Source organism: Agelaius phoeniceus, chromosome 4, assembly GCF_051311805.1.
Source record: "Agelaius phoeniceus isolate bAgePho1 chromosome 4, bAgePho1.hap1, whole genome shotgun sequence".
NCBI classification, from domain to species: Eukaryota; Metazoa; Chordata; class Aves; order Passeriformes; family Icteridae; genus Agelaius; species Agelaius phoeniceus.
Genome location: NC_135268.1, coordinates 47,605,523 through 47,626,725, shown reverse-complemented (window position 1 = coordinate 47,626,725; position 21,203 = coordinate 47,605,523). Strand labels below are relative to the sequence as shown.

The 21,203-nt window shown below is 41.2% G+C and overlaps 1 protein-coding gene across 1 annotated transcript in view; it reads right to left on the bottom strand.

Moving 5' to 3' along the window:
- LNX1 (ligand of numb-protein X 1) overlaps positions 1 to 21,203 on the bottom strand; it is a 119,445-nt gene that overhangs the window by 67,496 nt on the left and 30,746 nt on the right. The window contains exon 2 of the mRNA XM_077177538.1: positions 10,421 to 10,567. The gene's annotated coding sequence lies outside the window, so the exon portion shown is untranslated. The remainder of the gene's footprint in view (positions 1 to 10,420; positions 10,568 to 21,203) is intronic.

The following is a 21,203-nucleotide window of genomic DNA, read 5'->3' as shown; positions in this document are numbered from 1 at the left end:
TGTCCTGGCCACGTTACAGATATGCTTTATCAATCTGACATACTAATAATGCAATGCTAGTGGAAAAGGGCAGGTATGAGGAGCTGTACCTGAATTTTACAATGTTTACATAAATTATAAATACTTGCTACGGCACAGGGAAACAAAACTATCCACATTTATTAGTAACAGGCACTGAGTTTTAGAACATGAAATTCAAGTCCTATGAGGTCTATTATTTAGAAAATTTTGACTACATACTAATATAAACTCTGGAAAAAAAAATCTCAGCCCCTTCTGGCTAACTTGGTCCACATTCACCCATGAACCTTCATAAACTGCTGGACATATCAAGCAATGGAATGATTGCCATCTTTGGGAAGTGATTATCCCACCAAAAGTGTTAGCATGGAGGGCGTGGGATGGAACTGTCACACAGATTCAGTCAGAGGCAGATGCTCTTTACAATGTTTGAAGTCACTTGTACTTATAACATTTATGTGCTGTCATATAATATCTACATAATTAGTATCATGTCCTTTTAGGAAGCTTAAAGTCTTAATTCCTCCTGAATATTGTAGATGAGAGGTGAGAAGGGATTTAAATTCAAGCTATTGGTTGCTAGTTCATCTTTCTACTTCTTCCAGTACCTATGAATAAAAAACAAAAATACACTTTGAGCAAGAAAACCTGCATAGGTAGATGGTAAACCACAGCGAAACAGGAAAGGTAATAATTTCCTGGCTGAACCTCTATTCTTCAAGCCCTGTCCTTGAGGGAGGAAGAGACGAGAAAACAGAGGGAAGGAATCCTATGTTCCTTTGAGTTGGTGTCAGCCACCACTGGCAGCCTCAGTGGAACATGGATGTCACCTTGGCAGTCTCATGCTTCTTGTAGTCAGAGCCATACTGACAGAGGGTGGTTCTTGCAAGGATCATTGGCAGGAGAAGCTTTTAGAGGAGGTGTGGTCCCATGCCTAAGCAGACATCACCAGCATTTGCCACTTCCCTGCTGTGCAGGAAGCTTTCAACAACTCAGGTCCCAGATCTAGCATAGTTTTACAGCACCTAGCACAGACTGGCTTGGATAAAGAAAATCAATCAATTTGTAAGAATGTCACAGTGCTGTGACACTCTGGTGAACCAAGCTTCAGTCCAAGGCAGAGACGTGAAGCACAAGAATACAGTGCAAATGATGAAGGAAGAACATTGTTATCTGGATATCCACATTGCCAAGTTTTCAGCCACAAGCTGAAATGATAATGGTCACATCAGGCATAAAAAACCTCAGGGCCATGACCACAGTGAAAAGCACTGTCATGATAACACATTTTTTAAAAAGTTATCTAACAGGCTGTAATGATTTGAAGAAGTTTGCATCTTACTGGTCGTCACTGCTTAGGAATTTGCAGCCACCAGAAGCACTTATGAGAATAACAGAACAAACCCTCACAAAAAGCCTGGACAATAAACATGAAGAGTAGGTAGAGAGAATGCCTTTCATCTCCTTGCAATAACAAATCCATAGTTATCCCATCCCAGTGAAGTATTTAACCAATCTTTAGGCTAAATTCTGACTTACCACCACAGTTACACTGGCAGCAGTGTAGCAAGAAGAGGGCTTGCCAAGCAGAGTGGCACAGCCCCACTGCCTCTGCCCAGCCACTGTCAAATATTAACCTGCAGGTCAGGAGGCTGCACTTGAAGTAGCACAGCACAAAATGGGAGAAACTTCAGGTAGCAGAAAATGAGTAACAAAAGCTAAGGGAAAAACAATTAAGATTGTGGAAGTGGCTATCACAGAAAGAATAAAACCAATGCCTAAAGGCCAGAAAAACAGTGACATGGAGCCTGGAAGAGCAGCTGCTGGCTTAAATCACAAATGGAGAAAGATAAGGCAGTGAGCAGGCATCACTGGAAAACAGAGGAGCAAAACAGATGAGCTGCAGAGCAGTAGTTCATTCTGAAGTAGTACAGCTTGGTGGTAATGAAATCTTCAGCCAATGGTAAGAGTGGCCAGCATGTATGAAGGAAATGGATTCTAAATAGCAGAGTAAGATTGACAAATAGTTGGTATGGTAGCTTGGTTTTCTCTCTGTGTTTAAGGGACACCTTTTATTAATGTTCCTGTTTTATACACACCCAGAGCACATGTATAACAAATCCTGTATCTGCAGATTAAAACAGATACCTTTTCACACCCTGTTTCTCTGTTGTGCAACCCGTGGGATTCAGAGGCTCTACTGACAGAGCTGTTGTGCTCTTCTTAGCTAAATTTTGATAGCAAAGTCATTCTGCATCCCTCCCCCACCCCCAGCATGGGCTCTTATCTCCTACAAATGTGCATCTCTGAGTGACTCACAGCCATCCATTTATGTGGGTCAGTAAGACAGTGGATGGCCAAAGGGGCTGGTCCACAGGCATGTAAGGAAACCACCCTGCCACAGCAGCATTCACAGCTGCCAGGTAAGGGTAGGGGCTCCTTATTCTTCCAGAGATGCTTTTACCTGGCCTTCCTTTCACCACACTAGCTGTGAGCATGCTGCAGCCAATACCTGCCTTCCTTGATAATCAGCATCTTTGCAGAGGGCTTGGAGACTGCCATCTTGTCTGTCTGTGTTAAAAAATATGCACATCAAATTGCTAGGAGGCTGAACAGCTTGCACAGTTACAGAATTAGCTCTTTAATGAAGCCTCAGCCCAACTGCCACTGGCTAGATGTGGGCAGGTTAGATGTGGGCATTGTCCCCATCTAGTGGCTCACCCTCCCTGGGGAGATGAGTGGCTCATGGCTAGGAGGAAGCAGAGGTTCTCCCTCACCCTCTCAAGCAAAAGAACAACAGTCCTCCAGTTATGCAGGGTTAGCTGTGAGCTTACTGCTCCTCCCAGAATCTGGGTTGCAAGATCACATCACTTATTTAATATTCATGGTTTTATAATGAAGTATGAGGTTGAATGCTTTTAGAAAACTATTTGTCATTAGTAAAATGGTAACTGTTTTGAGTTCCTACCTTTCATCAAAGCGTCTTCCCTTGTAACAGCCTCCCAGGTTTCCCATTACCATGGCTTGTACCAACTGCTTCTCTCAAACTGAAGTTTTTCATAGATTACACTGACTTTACTTTCCAAGGTGGTGCTATACAACAGTTGTGGAAAACATTATAGAGTGATCCACACTTCAATAATATGTATTATACAGTATTTTAGATTAAAAAAGGCAGTGATTCACATTTCAAAGACCTGGTTATAAAATATCATGGAATAATTTGCACCAATCTTGGCATAGCTGCACTAAAGGCCAAAGGGGTGAATCAGTTTGCCTAGACTTGAAACCTTATTTGAAGGAAGTTTATAAAACATTAAGGTGCCCAAAATCTTATCATCATGCCTTCTGACCAGAATTCCTCCTATGTATAGTCTACTCTCTCTTTTTTTCCCTGCTTTTCCACTTATTTTTAAATCTATTCTGACTAAAGAAGAATCACAACATTTTTTTTCTGCCTGATGTGTAATTAGATGGAGATTTGTTATGGGCAAGGGCAAGATACATACCTTCAGGTAAAAAGCCAGTAGCTGGAGGAGAGTTGTGAATCCTGGAGATATCATTTTAGCAGGTAAGAATTCATCTTGACTTTTAAGATGATAGGAAAGACTGTTATAACTGCCTCTTAGAGGAAAATAATTGTATTTAAAAGTTCAGCACATCAGTACAGAATGTGTCTGAGACAACAAACAGGAGCTCCAAAACCTCTCCTCTGCCTGGCCCCAGTTTTAAGACAGCTGTTTTTCCAAAGTTATTAATAGTCAAAAAGTCTTAGAACTTATAACAATCAAAGTACTTTGCAGAGCCTTTAGTGATGAAAGGCATTTCCAACTGAATAGAAAAATCCATTGGTACAGTACAGTAGGTGAATAACCCCAACTTTTTAAGTTGTAGCTCAAGCTGTGAGACCCAACAGCAATGTCATACTGTGCCTGCACACAAAGTAACTTCTAAAACCAGAACCAGACTGTTTGAAAAGAATTCTCTTCTCTGTGGCTCATGCTGGAATTTACAGAATTAACCAATGTTGGAAAAAGTTTTTTGTTGTGGAATTATGTAGCTGAAATGCCTGTTGGGTATGTATGGAAATATATTTGGCTGTTTTGTCTGTCTCTCACATGCCCACGCAAACCTGGATTGCTCTTGCTGATGATTTCATGGATACAAAACTTTACTCAGCACGTTAAAATAAAATAAAAAAATCAGCCCAGAAGTACTGACAATATTAGGAACAGCTGGACAAGATCTGAGTGAAGAGAAGATCTGAGTAAGACAGTACATATCTGTCAGGTTAAGTATTCCTTACCATAAGGAAAATGTCCGAGGAATGAACTCACCTCAGTAGAAAGTAATACTTCCAAGAAGACTTGTTGCTGGCATGCCTCTAGTTGTCAAATACTGATGGTTAAGGTAGTAACTTCTGTTTCTTGCTCTTTTCAAAGCTCAGTAAGCCCAGACTTATGCCAGAACTAAAAGCTCAGACTCCAAGAGCGAAGATGAGTTGTAGCAAAATGGGCAGGCTGTGGGTAACTGCTTCCCAAAGGCACACAGTCTACCTGCTCAAAGGAAGTCAATCATGTGGTGGAAGCAGGGCTATGTGAGCAATTATGATTGACTCCTCAAGGGCTTCCTAAACATATGCTCATCCTAATTGACATAATAAATGCCATTGGCATTTCACATTGTAAATTACAAAATGACATGGCTAGTTATGTAACAAAAGGTGCACCTCCACTCCGATTTGGCTGATTGCTCCGGCTGGCTTTGCCAACACTGGCAGCCTCACAAATACCTCAAGCTTGCTTTCAGCCATTTGAGCAGATGACAGAACTGTATTTTTGTGGCTGGACAAATGAGTCCCAGCTGCCTTCTAAGATGCTGGTAGGCCAGGAACAGGTACAGCATGCAAACTGCATGAGGGAGAGCATCCCTGGTCCCTGCTGCAGGTGTGTCTGCTGTGTCTCTGCGATGGGCACTGTAGACCACGTGTGCTCTGTGCAGGCTGCCCTACTTACCTTTAAAATAAAAATACAATAGGCAGAGTAAATTGCATGGGATTGTGAAAATCTTAACTTAATACAGCTTCACAGTAAATCTAATCTCCTCTCCCAGGGCCCCAAGTGGGTCAGCGAGGAAGGTGGGTGATGCTACTACTCTCCCAGAGAGGGGAGAGAAGAAAGGGCAGATGAAGAGGGAGCAAAAGAGAAGTGGAAGACTTCTTCCCCTCAGGACACTGAAACCTTACACCTCAGCCTGGCTCCCACGCCATGGTACCTGCCACCCTCAGACCACACAGCATCTCCTCACATGTGACCACGAGATAACATTTAATAACTACAAAGCACAGAGCATGTGATGGATAACCCTGCTAATAACACATAATAAAGTAAACTGTGCTTTAATTACACTGTGCCTTTACAACTGCTTCTCTGATCCAGGAGTTTCTTAATACTTGGCAAACTGCTTAATGAGTTCTCACAACACCCTGTGGGGACCTTTTTTTAGAAGCAACCAGCATAGTTAGAAGCACCTACTTGGTTAGGTGAGCAGGGGAAGGGGCAGCTGGCTGCTCCCATGCCTGTGGGGCCAGTGCCCAGATTCTGTCACAGGAATCCTTGTGCAGCAAGGTGACCACAGAGATGCTCTTATCCCTATCTGAGGGAAAGCCCTCACAAACTCCTGACTTCTAGGATTGCATTCTCTGCTTTATGGACATACACCCGCCGCAGGGGGAACAGCAGCAACTTGGAGCAGTTGGCTCCCCAGAGCAACTTGTCTAAAAAATAGAAGCAAATGCCTGGGTTAAAACTTTTGGCTCATTGCACTCAAAGGAAAAATTAAGCAAATTCAGTGGAACAAGGATGTAATCATCTGTATCTCAAGTTTATTTATGTTTCACCTAACTCCCGTACTATGATTTAGATGTAATTATTATATTATACATTATTAAATAATGAAAATTGTTAAATATTATATACTATATACAATTAAAATTATAGGTCTGTAAATGTCTATAACTTAAATTATACTTGTATCTTATTCTTTCCTCCTCCTACTACTTGGGTCCACAAAAATGACGAAATAAACAAATCCTAAGCAGAAAAAATGGTCCCTATTGAAGAACTGCATTGCACAGTGACACTGCTGTTTAAAATAGCACAATCTGAAGGCATTCCTTGCCACTCAGTCCCAGGGTCACAACTGCTGGGGGCCAGTCCCACTCAGGACCCTGGATAAAGGAGGGCATAAGCCCTGGTAAGGTAATCAGCAAGTAAATTTCAACAACTTAGAGGAGTGGTACAGCCTAGGGGCAGCCTTCAAAAAGATGCAGCCATAAATAGAAATTCTGGTGGACAAGGGAAAGAAACGTTGATGACCTTACAATTTTGTACACTGCTGAGTACTGAATATCACATTTAAGAAAAATGTACTCTTGGGAAGAGGGAGATATACTGGACACTGAAGAGGCTGAACCCAGCAGCCCAGTTACTGTGGTCTGACTATCAGTTTTCTGGGGCTGACACAAGTTACATTTTGGCTCTTGAACAGACCTCTCTTACAAAGTAGTGCGGACAGCGCCCATTATATCTGCTGGTAGTCCCTATTGCTCATTTGGGAGTCAGGTGTGCAGTAGAGCTTATAGCTCTGTTTAAAATGGAAAGAACTGGGGAAACCTAAAGTATTCAAGCAGGAGTGGAAGCAGATCTTTCTAGATGAGGCTGTGCAATAGTTTCTGTTCCAGGGTATTTTATTTTTTTTTTTTTGTAGCAGGATAATGACTAAGCTCCCTACCCAACAAAAGTCTCAGCAAGTAAATTTTGTTTTTTATAGTGACCAAACCCTTAGCCACCAAAACACATCCTGTAAAGCCTGGTTCTGTCTTCATCTGCTCAGTGCTGGGAAACAACATCCCTGAGTGTGGTACTACTCACTGGACTTGATTCATCACTGCTTTAATTGGGGCCTCATGGGAACTCCCCCAAAGCCCATTACTAATTAACATGCATGTGTTGCTGATGGCCTTGTAATATTCCCCTTAACAACAACAGGCTTACTAAGGTTCTGTCAGCCAGGACACACAAGGGACACCAGCCTGGGAAAGATAGTTACGTCTGTGGCTGAGTTAATATCTGCTTCCAGAACCGGTTCTGTGGGTATGAAAACCAATTGTGTGCTGTTTAGCCCCGTGATGAGAAACCAATTAGGAATTACATGCTCAAATTGTCCTGCTTCCTGCATCCTTTCTCACAATCAGATGTTATTTGCTGTGTGCAGGCAGGCAAGGGGATTTTTTAATTCTTTGAAATTCCTCCTACAAGTCATATTTATTTCAGTGCCTCAGACCCTTTTTGACTGGATCTAAACTGAGATATTATTTTAAATAGCAGTAGTGTGATTAGATGAGTTCTCAGACTGAAACTATGAGAACCCAAAGCTATACTTTCCAGCACTGGGTTCTACTTGTAAAATCCTGTGAGAACTGATACTATGAAATATATAGTACAAAATCAGCTTTGTAGTAGAAAATAAAATAAGATAATAGGATCACCTATACTTTTTTAACATCAGCATTTCAACACAATCTATACCATGCAGCTGTAAGCATAGAAAACAAAAGGTTAGGGAAAAGATAAGCAAAAAGTAGACAGGAATTATATCTAAAATCAATCAAAATTTATCTGCTTTCAAACAAGCCATTTTCTGAAAGATATACCAATCCAGACAGAGAAATAGGAAGCATTCCTTAATAAGAAATTTCTGGCAGATAAAACCCATTTATTTTATTAAGAGTCTTTGTTTCAGTAAGAATCTTGTGGGTGTATTAAAATGAAACTGGAGGACAAATGAGATTCCATGAGCAGCTAGACAGATAGGAAGTTTGAGTATTTAGCTCCTTATAAAGGAGGAATTGATTTTTACTCATTGGGATGAGAACAGTACACAGCAGGAAGCAGTTGTACACAACAGGAACTGCCAACTAACCATTCCCTGAAAATGTATTGAAGGTGAAAGTTTGTCTTCTGTGCTGAATCCTTTTGAATCCCATGATTCAGATAATGCTTGCTTTTGCAGATTCAGGTTGAGCCTTTAGGGAAAGCCTTGGAAAGATCAACTGCATATGGGTCTATCCCAGCTTCTAATTTCTGTGAAAGAACTGCAAACAAGTGCTCAGTCAGACTGCATTGCAGGACACCAGTGTCCCCCCATGAGGGACCATGTGCCCCCTAGACTGGCCACAGAGTCCCTCCAAATCAGCCACAGGCCTCCCTCTGCCCTGACAGTGAGAGGAGCCAGGTGGCAGCACCCAGCCCTGCAGGCAAGGCTGACATCTCCAGAAATACCAAAATGCTTCCCCTCCAGCAGCCAGCCTTGAGGAGACTCTCTACATTTGAAAGCCTGTATTAATTTACTTTCCTTCTGGAAACAATGCTGCTTGATTTCCTGGTTTGCAGTGAAATGGAGCTAATCTATCATCTCATCCTGCATGCAAAATTTATTTCCATTTTACTAAAGAAAAGCTATGCTAGGGAAGACGCCAGCACATTCAAACTTCTTCCAAAACACAATTCAATTTTCTTTTCTAGTAGATGATCACAACTCAGAGCCAGGAACATTCCTCTTTCCAACTCTAGGCTACAACAAAGTCCTGATGCAGTTAATGTTCAAACACATGGGCTTGGAACCCCCTTACAAAAGCAGAGCCCATGTGAGCAAAGGGGAGGACACTTCTACGGGACCACAAAGAAGGAAGAGAAATTAGCAGTGGGAGAGTATTTTCAGGGGGCAAGGATAAGACAACAATGAGACAAGCTTTCCCAGATTGATTCAATTTATATCTTTGGAAAATACACGTAGGCTCTGAGGTTTGGGGTGGAAGAATAAAATAGCAAATTAGTAAGAGATCACTTCCTTAAGAATAACTTTCAGTCTTAGGAAACTAGATGGGAGTATTGAGGATACAACTCCTCACACATCAGCAGCTTTCCAAATTCCTGACAGTGATTTCTGGCTTTTATTTGCAGGTCAGCATTTGTGCTTTTCCAACAACAGCAGATAAGAGACACTGCTGTTTCAATGAAGTGATGGAACTGCCTTGATGTTGTTCTGCATGAACCTGAATGAGCAAATGAAAAGTATTTGGGCAGTGGGAGCTCCATTTCTACAATAGATTTTGGGAAAGCAAGTGCCTTGCATGGTGCCCAGTACAGTCACCTAAGGTTATCCTGTTTTTCCTGCTGTTGAAGGAGCCCTTTCCTAGTTATCAGGCATCATAGAAGAACACGACATACAAGTCTAATATGCACCTTTTCTGGTTTTTGTGCTTTTCTTTGGCAGATGTAAAAGTGGCTGAGAGCTTGATGCAAGCAGTCCATCCCTGGTCATTAAAAACAATCCAAAACATTAAGAAGTTTAAACATGTGAACAGGTCCTTCTGATTTATGTACTTGGACCTCTTGTCTACTGAGTACTCAGAGTATACATTCTGGTGGGTGAGGATGTCCACGTACCCTCATTGCTGTTCTGGGTTCTGAGTTGGCACTGAGAATATACACGTTCTCACAGGAAAAATCAGTCTTATGGTAGAAATAAAACTTATAAGAAGGTATGCCTATTCACATATATTCACAGGTTTGCAACTGCTGCATATACTGGTACTGAATTACAAGATGTTTTGAGTAAAGAACTGAGTGTAAGCTTAAGTGAGAAGAGCATGAGCTAAAGCTAAAAACGAAATCAAGTTCTCTTTTTTTTCCTCACCTCAGCTGCAGTTCTATGCATAAAATTAAGCAGGAAGATACAGCAGTGGTGAATGTAGCCTCAATTTACCTCCTACAGCTGCAGTGAGACTTTGTGGGTTTTAACCTGGGGGAGGGGAAGAAATGGGTTTCCAGAGGATTAATAAAGCGATGGGCTAAAGCAGCTGCAGTACAAATGGCACCTCTCCACAAACAATTGTTTGGATTTCAACACACTTTACTGAAGAAATAGACCTTCTTAGCAACAGGGAGGACAGAAACCCAAGCACATCTAGCTAACAAAAAGGCTATGAACTAAACAGTGTTTTTGCCTACCAGCATGTATGTATGTAAGTAGTATTTTAACAGTGCCTACCAGGAAGAACAGCAACCTACGGATATGTTATATAAAGCAAACTCTACATTAGGCTATGGGGAAGCTGAATCATTAATGACAGACACAGTAGATATTTATCACTGCCTGGCTGCATGGCACTCTAGAGTGTGCAGGCTGAGATTTGGACCCACTCCCCCACCACTAAACAGGGCTGGTTTGTTTACCAGAGCATTTTTTGCACCTTTGCTCCTCTGGAAGAACTCACACCAAGCTCAAGGGGAAAAGCAGGAGCAGGGCAAAGGAAGATACAAGCCTTTCAACTCACGTGTGTGGCTTTGCCGCGTCTCTCATGCACTGCAGGGCGTGGTGCAGGTGTAGAATCAGCAGGCAGGGGCTGGCATGGCTGGGCAGGGCCTGGGCTCAGGCCCAGCTGCAGGCACACAGCGCTGCTGCCCGCGTCAGACGGCGAAGCCTGTGGCATGACAGAAGGCACAGAAAAGCTGAATTGCATAAACCTGAGCAATTTAAGGTTTAAAAGGCCACGCCCTCCCGGTCTTGTCTCCTGCAGGCAGATAAGCGTGTGCAGGTTGCTCATACAATACTGTAACTTGAAGCTTTTACTTTTCTTTCCGGCATATACCAAAGTTCATTTTCAGTCAGGTTCGTCCTTGCATTTCTTTTCTTCTTTTAACCTGACAATCAACATGGCTTAAATTTAACAAATACAAGTGGACCATCCTAAAAACCGCTTCAAGACAGAAGATTCATGTTGGCTTTCCCCTTTGAAAAAGAAAATGGGTCCACAAGTACTAACCCAGAATCTATAGTTTGGAATCTGATTCTTCAGCTTGTTCCTGTATACTTGGTGCTGAACACTTAAACCGCGTAAAAGCAATTTGTAAACTCCAGAATCAGCTGTCTGAAAATACAAGCTCTGTTAATTTTCTGAACATTGCAAAATTAAGACTGCATTAGACCCTCTTACCCAGTAATTTTCAGTTTAAAAAGCACCCAGGAAAGGGAAAAAATGTTGTACTGAAGATAAGGTGTCATGCTGCTGCACTGTGATGCAACAGCTGAATGAAAAAACAGCAGCAGCAAAAAAGATCTTTTTTTCAAAAAATATTTTCAATAGACTAAAAGAAACCCTCATCTTCCAACTACATGAATCACTAATAAATGCAATTACTTCAGCCATCTTAAGCATTTTCTCCTAAGGAAGGAAGTGTTATTCAGGCAGCAAGGCAGCTTTGGGGATGGACTTGAATCAAGCAACTGCAGTGTACCATGAAAACAGGCGGGAGGAAATCCCCAACCTTCAATATAAACATCTATGGCTACCAGGTCTTGGCCTCCAATTTATTCTTACACAAGTTTGTTTCCCTTCAAACGTTTTAAAAGCATGCTTGTTATTTGTGACTATAAAATCCCTTGTTAAATATTTATTTTAAGAAATCATCAAGGGACAGGTCAAGTCCTACCAGCAAGTGTGACAGCCATACCCTTGGCTGGATGGATGCTTCCTCGCAGCAGTATTTGCCTTTTCTGCCCTGACAGCACAGCACCTCAGCTCCAAGTTGCTCAAGAAAACCCGGGATGGGTTCCTGCCAAGCCAGCCTGCCAGTGTACAGTTGTTCCAAACCCAGGCAGTGCTGTGCTGGATCTGGGGCACTGTGCAGCTGCTGCTCTTCCCCCAGGATGGGTGCAGAATGGAGAGACACGGCCCGCACGGGACCAGATGTCCATGGCAGTCACAAGGCCAGATATGCAAGCCTCATGCGTCAGCCGTGTGCAAAATTGAACTGTGCATATGAAATGTACTTTTAAAAACATGCTTAAGCTACAGAAGCTTAAACATTAGCAAATACATCCCCACAGAATAAAGCCTGTGTTTAAATCCTTCCTCACATGGGAGGTCTCTCTGAGGCTGCTCGCCCCAGATTAGGAAGCCCAGAGCCCTGTTGTCACAGGTGACCACATCAGATGCTCAGTTACAGACTTAATTTCCATCCTAGCAACTAGCCAAGTTTGCCCTCCCTCCCACTGCTGGGAGGCTTTTCTAAGTTTCCAGACTAAGGGCCAGCTCAAACTCATTTGTTCTCACGCTAATGTTACTGAATTGCTTAAATTGCCTTTCCTATCTCATGATATGCTTTCCTGTTTTCCTTTCCACTCAAATTCTGTAAGTCTCTGCTCTCAGAGAAACAAAAGGCTCTCTGCTCTCCTGCTCACACAAACAGCCCTCTTGGGCACTCATTCCTGTCCAAATTCTTCACTCTGGAATTACATTTATACTTCTTTATCTATACCAGGCAAATTATTTTCCTAGAAGGTGAGTTATTTATTGGCTCAGAACCAAATTGCTGGTGAGATCTTTGGTACCTGTTGATGGAAGATCCTAGCTGAACCTGTCTTTCATCTGCTGGGAAGGAACATAGAAGAACCTCCTTTAAACTAAAGTCTGTGTACTGTATTATTTATCAGTTCCCTCCTTTGCCTACAGCAGATTTTCGTCACCAACATCACAAAAAAGTGAGATCATTTTCCTGCTACAATTCATTAATTGGTACCAAAATGACAGGGTATCATAGATCTGACTGGTGCATTGACACCTGTTTGATAAACTTCTAATTTCCTGGTATAGATTCATACACTGGGAGCAAAATATTTTACATATTTAGCTGTTTAATTTTAAAATAAATTTGTACTTGTATCTCAAGCTGTGCAAATACAGGTATAAGGACAAACATTTCAAGTTGCAGATATTCTGTACTTCACTACTGCTGAAATTATTTCCAGAAGGACAATATTCTATAAACTTTATTGTATTAGACTTACTCATTTACTTCAATGATTTTACTTCAATGAATTACTAAATGATTTCAGCATACATTGAAAGCATTGGCAGTACACAGTGTGCAAGCTACATTAGAAGATTAGTCACGTCACTTTAGGGGTAACTGTAGTAATCAATGTTAGTTGATAATACTGTAATGGATGTCATCTGTGTTGGGTTGAAAAGATCACTGTGTCCTGCAGACACACAGGCCTGTGCATCCTCCTGTGAAGCCCCATGAAACCAGGGCAGAAGAGGCAGGGGTCAGGTCAGCTCTTTGCCTGCCACTGACCACTTTCTCCCAGTCCCTGGTCCAGGCCAGGCAGCACACTGCTTACAAAGAAGGAAATAAAAGAGCTTTCTCCAGAGCATGTTACATTCCTGCCCACACAGCTCTGGCAGGGGCCTGAGCCATACTGTCTCTTTCAAGTACTCAACAGCACTAGAGATTCCTTGGGGATTCTATGATGTACCCACAATGGTAAAATACACCCTTGCCCCAGACCCCCGTGGATGGACATGGGATGGAAACCAGGACAAAGGGGACAGGTGGACCTGGCTGGCCCTCTGACTCAGTGGAACAGCAGTGAGAAGGAATGATGCCAGAAAAGGAGCAGCAAGAGCTGTGGGTCACACCTCAGAGTGGTGGGGACGATGAGACAGGAGGAGTTTGGAGTCCCCCAGATGAAACTGTCTCTCCTGACCTCCAAATGGCAGGGGACACATGCACATCCAATGTTCTCCCATGGGATTGCACCTCAGCTTGTAGAGGCATACAGAAGAATGGGAAAAAACCCTAGGAGGGGAATAATCAGGTGTAGACACAACTCCAGCATTCAGGCCAGCATTTTCATATCACTTCCCTCTCTTGTTTCCTCTCTGTGGAAAATTAGCAACCTGAATTGGATCACAAAACATAAAAGGATTGCCAAGCACTTGTACTCTGGACTCTGCTGATTACTGAGTGCCAGTGACAGTCTGCTTGGAAATTAGACTGGACTCTGCAGTCATTAATCACCAATATTAAATAGCAATTCTGTAGAGTGACAGTTTAACTAAGAAGTTGACTTCCAAAATTGACCCACTTGGTATAATTTACAGTTGGCAAAGCTCTTACAAAGTGTATGTTACTCTGGGAAGTCATGTTTCATTTGTCATAAGCATTTACTGGATCTTCTGTATCCAGTATCTTTACATTTTCTAGATGGCTCCCGTGAAGGAAAACAAGAGCATAATGAGGAAATTAAAATATCAAGATTATTTTAATCTCTTGACCTCAATTAATGAACCAACAATAGTACCAGACTACTATTTTTCTGAAATGGACTGCTTTCAGAGACCAAGAGAGCATAGGATGAAATATGGCCCTACTGGGAAAAATCCCAAACCAGCAACTTGTACCATACCAGCAACTAAAATCATCCCACCCAAGAGCCTGTATGGCATCCCCGAGGAATGGCCTTGACTTGGAAAGCCACAGACCCAGCTCTAAAACCTCAAGGAATCTTGGGGTCCTTCCACCTCTTCCAGAAAAAAAAATCTGTGAATACATGAGCTTTACATACATAAGCAAAAGAAACATTCAAGTGGCCAAATCACTCTGGCTGTAGGGAGAGGACAATATTACAGATAGGGAGGCACTATATGTTTCCCATTGTGAAAAATTCTTGAAGTTAGAAGATTAATCTGGTCTCTCACCACATTCATTAGTTAAATTGCAAAGCAAGCTCGTTACATAAGCAACCCGAGGACAATTATATTTATCTCATCAAGGTTCACAGTACAGATGGATTGCTGACCAAGGTAACATGAGTACCTTCTGCAGGGTGAAAGCTCTCTGATCTATTTGAAACATCAGTCCTGTGCCTTAACCGAGTTTTCAGGTTATTTGTATCTTTTTGGAAGAATACATTTATGCAGTTCCTCCCAGAGGTCTCTCCAGCATGAAGAGAGGAATTGAGGAAAGATGGGATTCATTCTCTAGAAGTGGGCAAATCAAGGCACAGAAATTAAGTGACTTGCTCCTAATTATCAAAGAAGTCTCTGGAATAAAGAGCATCTCATGAATTCTCCCATACTTTGTTAGACCCAGTAAAGGAAATGCTTTAATGTGGAATGAAACTTCTGTACTTTAAGCATGTACAAATACACAGTGTGTTCAGTCCACTCTTGAATTAATTTTCCAGGCTTATACCTGAAGAGTTCAATATTTGTTGAGAGATGGAGGTCATCTTGTCTGACTCCTTGCATGTCACCAGCTGCACATACCCTCTGCTCTATCCCTTTGTGGAACCCACTGCCTGGGTTTAATCCTATAAGGAATCTTTCTAGAAAGGCAGTTTGCTCTGGTGAGAAGAACCAAAAGGTGGGGAGTCCACTGGTCTCTTTGGTATCTAATTCTAGCAATTAATTGTGCATACATGGAAAAACACGTGGATAATTTATTGCTAATTTGATGACACTACCCCAGATTATTGCCATCAGTTGGCAATAATGTTATGCATTTCCTGGGAAGATGAATGAGCTGGTATCTGTATTTTGTACCTCTACATGTGTTATATTTGTACTAACATCCTCATCTATTTTTCATGTGGAACAAAAAGGCTGTGGTAGAGACCTGCCAATATAGCAGGTGTATTAGCTCGCCCTCATGTAAGATTTTTGCTATTCCCTGCATTCTCATCCAATTTCAAATCCTGTTTTAAAATGCTGCCTGTGATGGGATTGATGCTATTCCATGAGCCTGTCCATGTGCATACATACAATAAACACAGACAAAATCAGACCTTTGCACACGTACTCAAGGGACACACCAGATACTTTGCCCTCCCATTGAGCTATGATTACATTCTAGGGCTGTCCATTAAGGTCTACAAAGTCTTTCCAAAGTCTCTATTTTTTTTCTGAAACTGTTTCCCCCATATGTCTCATATGATACATGTTCTCAGTTTCCAGGTTTATAATTTTACACTTGACCACGTTAAATCACACTTTTTTCAGTCTGAAGTCCACTTTTGAGACAACTCAGATTCCCTTTTCTCTAGTGCCATGCATAATCAGTGAGTAATTCAGTATTTTTCCTGCAAGACTAAGTAGTGAACATTGCCAGAAGACGTCCGAGTCTGGATCTGGCTATAGAATCTCACAAAAAAATTTCTTTTTAGAGTGATTTTGCAACAATTCCTTTGATCCACCAGCCCTTAGACACCTGACATATTCTTAAACAAGAATGCAAAATGCTACATTTTTGATCAAATTATGGTAGGATAACAAACTGAAGACTTTTATTTTCCATTAGGCTTATAGTTACTTTTTTAACCAGCTGGGTAATCTTACATTAAAGAAGCAAGCCAAGCTTACCTGACAAGACCTGAATTCAGTGAAAACATCATTGGCTGCCATTAACAGTAGTCCTGTTTTTTATACTTGAACTCCCATATCAGCTTCTCTATTATTTTGGTGGAAGTGAGGTCAGGCTGGCTGCCATGCTGGTATCAGAATTATCCTGTTTGTGCCATTGGGGCACTGGCAAAAAAAAAAATGAGCGTGCCTTCAGTCTTGGTAGATTGCTCCAATGTTCCCAAATTTATCAAAAGTTCGTATCAGTGGGCCAGAAAACTTCTCAGCCAATTTAAGAAAGAAAAATAGAATGCATAGCTGCTCACATAACAGAGGCTACTGCCTTAAAGCTGATTCCTCAAAGTAGGAGTTGTCTAACATTCTTTTAGTTGCAGATGGGCTGGAAAAGAATTTGTCTTCCTCACATGATATATACAAACCATATTTTTTCTTTCAAAACATAAACCAGAAATATTTTCTGAACATTTCAGCCATCTATACATATCTTGTTAACAGTTTCAGTACCTACAACCCTTGCCTGGCCCACATCATTGCTACTTTGTTTTTCCTTATGTAAATTTAAGACTCTTCAAAACACAATTTGCTTGCCAAGAGTAGATTTTGGTTTAAGTGTTACTAGTAATTTCCATACTTAATAATATATATATATATATCAATGGATATTCATCTCCCTTTTATAGCCTATTTTCCCAATACACAGCCACACAGTTTATTTAAATATGTACGTACTGTGTTTGCATGCCCACACAAGTGTCTGTAGATATGTATACCTATGCAGTCCTATATACACATAAATGTGGACAAACTGATACCTGTTTAAACACATGTATACAGAACAGTAAGTCCATTTCTACTTTCTGTCTTCTTTTGCTATACATATTGTCTTAGTAATGTTTTGTCCATTTAGTAAGCTCTTGAAAAACTTTAAGTTTTGTTTATGCCTCCATGCCTCTGCTGATTCAGTTTTATTAAGAGCGGTCCTTAGCTTTGGGAAATTGGCCTTTTCAAATTAGCATGTGTGTATATTCTGATTTGGAACTATATTCTCTTCAGGCATATTAGATGTAACCAGGTCATGATCAGTTTTTCCTGAGACAACACTTGATTTCCAGTCTAGTGGATCAATTAACTTTTATCTATCAGGCTACCTAAAAGGAGAATTCTTCCACTCTAGGTCTAACAACTTTTTTTTGCAGAAGAATCATCCAGTACTTAAAGCTATTCTATTGATGTTTCACCAGTACCTAAATGAAACCTTCAGCAGGTGTGCCAAATAAAGGTCCCCATAATTACATAATTGCCTCCCCACATGCAATAGTAGCTCAAACTGTCCTTAGATTCATTTCAGTGATTTATGTTACCTCTGCCCACCTCTGCTGACTGCTGAACCTTGATTATCAGCACATTTATTGTGCTGCATTCCCTAAGATCCTGGACTTCCCTGTTCTAAGGCAGATATCTGTCACCAGGTCATAGACAGTCATTGCCCTTGCACAATTTCTTTTGTCACCCTTGGTCTGTTTAAACAACTTATACAATATCCTAACATATTGAGCCCTCTAGCACTGTAACCTGATGAGACAATTAAGTTGAATCTATCTTGATAATTAATAAATTCTACTTGCTCTTACTTATTACCCAGATTCCTAGCTTCAGCATATAAGCATTTCCAAATGTATTTCTCTTTGGATCCTCTACCATGCTGATTTAATTTGTTCCTGACAAGGAAAATCTGAACCACATTTACTTTCTTAACCCCCTTCTGCATGCAGTTGCTTTAAATACAGTTGTGGCAGTTCCCAAGGGCCAGAATGTTTTGTCCCAGCCACACCTATTCAATCTCTCCATCTTTTAGTACTGTATATATTACAAGCCAGTACAGGGTTTAGCTCCATGGTATGTAGTCAGTCCAAAACCAACATGGATATTTTGTGCTGACCTGTGGAATGCTGACACGGGCTGGCTGGAATACAATCTCTGCAGCACTGTTTAAAAAATGGCACTCAGCATCATTCTTTCTGCATCAGTGTCATGTTTTTGCAGGTGGCCTTGCAAAATAATTCAGCAAGTAAAATTTTTAATATCAGTGTAAGTACTCCACATAGGCCACACAGGCACAACCTATCAAGGAACTGCAGTCTTCTGCAATACTTGCAACACCTTGCAGCCAAAAGGCTCAGTGCTGGCTTGAGCCAGTCATGGAAACTCTCTGAAGAGACCCAGATGTGTTCCACACAGGAGAAAAAAATGCCTTAATAGCTGTGCATGTCTAACAGTTACCCACTTATATGTCTTTTTTTTCCACACAGCACAAACTGGAACGTTCTGCAGAAACCTTCTGGCAACAGGCAGGGGGCCCATGGGCCTCTTGGATCTGCCTGGTTACTGCACTGGTACCTGCCTTCTCATAAGTGGACAAAACTCAGCACTGAACCCTGGATTGTCCCTTGAAGTGTTTGAAGCCTGTGCAATCCAGCTAAGAAAAACAGGGCATGCTTTACAAAGTGTGTCACTTCCATCAATACAACAAGAACTTGCAAAGACATAAATTTGAGTCAGGATGCTATGGGCACTATGGGCACTCTGCTCTTGCCTCAAAGAGGTAAGGCATCTTCTCTGTATGTAGAAAAGTTGTGTCTTTTACCGGACTAATTGGTACAACTGGAGGAATGGTGTGCCTTCAGGAATGCAAGGGTTCCTTTGATCACACACACTGCAAGTTTTATTATATCAACACAGCAAACCATGAAAGGTAGCTGCTGGGAAAGAGCACACAGAAAGGGGCCACCTCAAAAGGCAGTGAGAATTTCTCAACCACTGGTTCCTGAGCAGCCCAGCACGTTGAATCTGAACACGTTGTTGCCTGGAGATTGTGGCACTGTACTGATCCAGCAAGCTCAGCAAACAGGGAATAGTGCACATCTTGCAGATAACCTTTCACTAAGTGAGCTGAGCATCAGTCTAAGCACACTCCTCTCACGTGCTAACTGCTGCATTGCTGATTTATTTAATGAAAGGAGAGTGCAATCCATAGAGTATAGATTATACCAGAAACAAAAGTTGTGAGGAACATGGCCACACAGGCCAATGAAGAGTATATTATACATGTACAGAGAACTTTGTTAGCAATGCTTGTTGCAAACTGAGAGGGTGATAATTGAAGGTCTTTATCTCAGAAAGGTAACCTAAAACTCAAATGAGCAAATGCTACTCTGTCCTTAACTGTTCTACTTACAAAGCCAAAGGCCTGAAAATAGTGGATAGAGGAGCAACTGGGTTGTTGACCTTTCCCATGCAGAGCAAGGCCTCCCTCCTTTCATGGGTTTCTGCCCTCCCATGAGACAAAAAATATATTTTAAGTAGCTCATGTAATGGTGCTTGTGTACCTGTCAGTCCCAAGAACCCACAATGACTTTTGGATTTGAGGAAGAATTTCAAGCACTTCTTACAGATGACAGGGGCTTTCAACAGCAATTAAACAAGTTTGGTGAAAGCAGGTAAGCTTTCACACGGAGATGAAAGACTGATAGCAAGCATTACACTGGGAGAAAACTCTCTCTGAGAATGTCTTACTGAAATGGAGAGCTCTTGCTCCTATAATGATAAAGTGGTCTTAAATATCCAAAAAGTAGGAAAATCTTCTGAAGCTCACAGCAGTCATGAATCTAGAGTAAGAGTCCTTGACTTTGGTAGGCATCTGTTTGTTTAACTACAGTTGTTTTCTACCCTGCAGTAAAGGATCTGTTTAACTGTTGTTGTTTTCTACACTGTGTATTCAGATGATGTGTATTTTTGAAAACCATAACAAATGAATATGTAACTGTATAACACATTATATATAAAGCATACATATAAAAAATTCAACAGAAGATTGAATGACATTTCAGCAGTTCATAAAGGAAATAGTAGTACTAGTAGTAGTAGTGTTGAATTCGTTTGTGGTCTACAATGTGAATGCTTAGTATCATTTCAAATTATATTAGTATCATTTCAAATATCATTTCTCCTTGAGAAAACATTTGTTTTTATACATTGGAAACACTTTAAAAGTGGCAACTCCAACAAAGCTATTTAAAAGAAATTCAGAAGTCCATTTAGCTGACTCATTAGCTCAGGTCAAAGCATGGTGTTAATAACACCAAAGTGGTAAGTTTGATACCTGTGTGGGCTATTCACTTAAGGGTTGTACTTGATAATCCTTGTGGGTCCCTTCCAACTCAGAATATTCTGTGATTCTAGAAATCTCCTGTTATTGGGTCATTGTTGTAGTGCACTTCCCCTTTCAGTGTATTCTGGTCTGCAGCAAAACTACAGAAAGCTCTTAAAAAATAGAGAAAATAAGAATTATTTCCAAACTCATTACAAAACTATAAACTCAGCTTTCAGTATCTGGTGATGTTCTGAATATTTTGTGTGGGGTTTTTTTGGATAATTATTTCTGAAGAATATCTATTGAGTGTGTTTAACTTCTGAAAATGTGAAAATCAAGGTCTAACCCAGGCACACACTTGTACTACAGCTCATCTATTGGAATCTCTGTTGATAATGCTGATGCAACATTTTCTGTTGTAGTTTTAGGCCTCTGAAGACCAGATATGCTGAAATATTCCAGATGTGGGACAGCAAAGGCATCAAACTATTCCTATGTATGATATGATGGCAGGAGTTGAACCCAAACCTCCACAGGACAATGATGACATACCTGTGCTTCCTGCTACTGACCTCTCATGCTGCTTTGCTAGGGAGCTGGTGCTGACACTGTACGTTGGATGAGATACCACTGAGGGTAAATGAAGGGCATTACTATTATCTTTCAAAGGCTTCAGACTGCAGCAGTTGTTCAGAGCATCCCTGGTGCTGACAGAACAAGTCTATATTCATGCCCTTTGGACAGAATCGCCATTCCTATTTA